The following is a 2,958-nucleotide window of genomic DNA, read 5'->3' as shown; positions in this document are numbered from 1 at the left end:
GATGATGACGAATACAGATTGATTTTGAACGATTTTGGCTTAGGGATGAGCAGATTGATTTTGAATGAATACAGGAGCGAATTGATTTTTGAACGAACAGAATGATTTTGAACGAACAGGAGCGGAGGTTTTAAGAAACTTTTTCCGTTAGTGGGTCGTTTTCTTTCTCAGTTTCTTTTGGGTTGAATTAGGGGAGGGTAGTTTAGACAGTTTATGATATTTGGGGTTTTTTTATCACTTTTGTTTGGATGGGTTTTTTGTAGATGGGTTATAACCCCTTTGGGGTTATAACCCGCGGACCGTTAAGTCAAAAAGTTAGAAGTATGTTTGGGAGTGAAAAAAATAACGACTTCTAAAAATAGCTTAAAAGCAAAAAAGCAACTCCTGGGAGAAGCAGCTTCTCTCCTCGATTTTGGTAAAATATTTTTCTTCTTTATTTGCTCCGTTTGTTTTTCTTTTACCTGTTTCTAATTCAGGTTTCTCAATGCGATTTCTACAGCTTGAAACCAAAACCTACGAAGATGATATAAGATTAACCGATCTAATCATGGCAATACGGTGTCTGCATCTCTTCTTCTTCCTCTACTCTGTTATAATCAAACACACAAAAGGAGTTTTCAACTTTGGATCAAATAGGGAAGGACAAATAGAACAACCTTGAGGAATCAATTAAGGTAAGTACATACCAAGATGCTACCGTGAATCAGGAACTAAATAAATCCTTTTAATGATTTTATTTTTAACCCATTTTAATAATTTTGTGATTTTGTTTGCGTAAGGCACAAACCTAATTTAGGAGTACTATGCTGGTGTTTCTAGATTAATTAATACGTTTCTTCTTTTCTTTTGAACTGTAATAAATTTTAGGAGCACTGTTGGTGTTTCCGGATTAATATGTTTCTTCTTTGCATTGTAATGAATGATTACAGCTTAAAAGTTGGTGATTCAATTCAATTAGACATTTTCCACAATTGATAAATTCATCATGATTGCAGTTGTACAGCTAGAAGAGAATTTTCATTCCACATGATTTAAATTAAAGCATTACTTAGCATTTTAATCCATTGTGATAAAGATGTAAGCATGTGCCTGAATTTTGTTTTCACGGAGTTCGGTTTGGAATTTGGGATTCTTAAATTCATCAAAGCTACGTACTTGAGTGTTGTCGCACTGATGGGTACGTATTTGCTCCTTCGTTTATTGCGTCTATCATTCATTCGTGAGATGAAATTGATCTGCAATAACTTCCAATACGAGTACAGATTGAATGGGGTTACTCATGGGAAATTCGAACCATAATGCAGATATGCAGGTTGGGCAGTATTTGAAGAGTGGACTTGATATATGTATGAGGTAGTACGGAGACACTTTGTTCTTGTAATATGGATTTGACGACATGGTTATTCATGGCAGCGGCTTGAGTGATCCTTGAAGACATGAATGTGTCATAGCGTATCTGAAAGAAGATGTCATAATGGACTCTTACCAAAGTGAAACTAGGCCTACCTTTGCATTTTTCATAAACTTTCGCAGCAATTACGAAAACTTGAAGACAAACAAAATGACTTATGGCCTGCATATATACTTAAAAGTTGTTTTACATTTCTCTGGCTTATGTTATTCTAATAATATCATTAATAACACTTATTTCAACTCCTGATATAACTCTTTGCCAAACTTGCTTTTCAGCTTTTTAACTTTTAAGTCACCCAATTGCCAAACTAGCTTATTGGCTTCTTAATCTCTCAGAAGTACTTATGAAAAGTCCAGAAGTGCTTCTGGTATCCAAACGCGCTTAGCAAGTTTGAGAACGACTTTTGGAAGTCGTTAAGTAGCTTTTTTTCTGGAGCAACATTTTTGACTTCCGACTTCTGAGAGAAGTTGCTTCTCCCCGTTAGTTGTGTCGATCCTCTTTTTTCTTTCTCTCCTCGTTATTAACATTCATTCTCAGTAAAATAAATTCCGTGGAGCTGTGAGAGAAGAAGAAGAAACTGTGAGTTCCTTTTTCTCATCAATCAGGATTCAAGGTTTGATCTACGATTTTTTTTTTCCTTTTGAGATTTACGTGCTTCTGTTTTATCAATATAACTCTAAATTTATGTTGTTTTTTTTGTTGTTGCTAATTTTCCTTTAATGATAGATGTAGATCTAAGAAGGTCGAAATTCAATCGGTGTTCAGAATCTAAAATCCCCTAAAAATCTCTTCTTCTTTTTTTTTACCTATTGTTTTCTGATTTTGGACTGCATTAGAGATTGTAATGTGATCTGTCTTTCAAAAATACGAAACACCCTAGTTTTGGACGGGTATTTGTGGTTTTATTCTTCATTGTTTGTTAGATTAAATATGGCTTCAAATTCAAATCAAGCTACAATGACTTCGTTTTAGGAAGCTAATGAGATTACTGCCAGTTGGTTTCTATAACATAGTTACATAGTCATGTTCACAGAGTTGATGTTAGACAAGGTTCAAGCATGTGATGAACATAGGCAAACTGGAACATTCTTAATGCCATGCTGCTTTAAAGTTTTGCAATTAGAGTATAGACTCCATAGATTACAGGAAACAAAGTGCGCTCATCGTTATCGGTATTGGGAAAAGTCATGGATGAATTTGGGTGAGGCCTACTATAACCAAGCTTCATCACCTTTGTTTCATGAAGCTAATGAAGCTCTAGCCAATTAGTCTCAAGAGCATGAGTTATATTTCATAGGTGCTTAATGAGAGGAGATCCGCATGACCATGTCCTTGTACTGCTGTATGCATATGTGAAAAATTTGTATAAGAAGATTTTGTAACTTTATCAAAGATTTCGTAAACCTTATGCTTAGTATATATTGATATCTTTTTCACAATTAAATGCTATTTTGTATCAAAATTATTGTTAACAATGGCATCTATAATCTAATAACAATAATATTTTGACTTCTAATTTAGTTGATTTGCCAAACTAACTTATC

The 2,958-nt window shown here is 34.2% G+C and overlaps 1 long non-coding RNA gene across 1 annotated transcript; it reads left to right on the top strand.

Moving 5' to 3' along the window:
- Window positions 1–376: 376 nt before the first annotated feature.
- LOC113286405 lies at window positions 377–1,705 on the top strand. The gene is made up of 3 exons (XR_003329271.1): window positions 377–415; window positions 500–1,177; window positions 1,305–1,705. It is a non-coding gene; the product is annotated as an uncharacterized LOC113286405 (long non-coding RNA).
- Window positions 1,706–2,958: the final 1,253 nt, after the last annotated feature.

The sequence above is a fragment of the Papaver somniferum genome, chromosome 6, assembly GCF_003573695.1.
Source record: "Papaver somniferum cultivar HN1 chromosome 6, ASM357369v1, whole genome shotgun sequence".
NCBI lineage: Eukaryota > Viridiplantae > Streptophyta > Magnoliopsida > Ranunculales > Papaveraceae > Papaver > Papaver somniferum.
The sequence above is the reverse complement of the archived record's forward strand: the minus strand, read 5'-3'. Positions and strand labels throughout refer to the sequence as shown.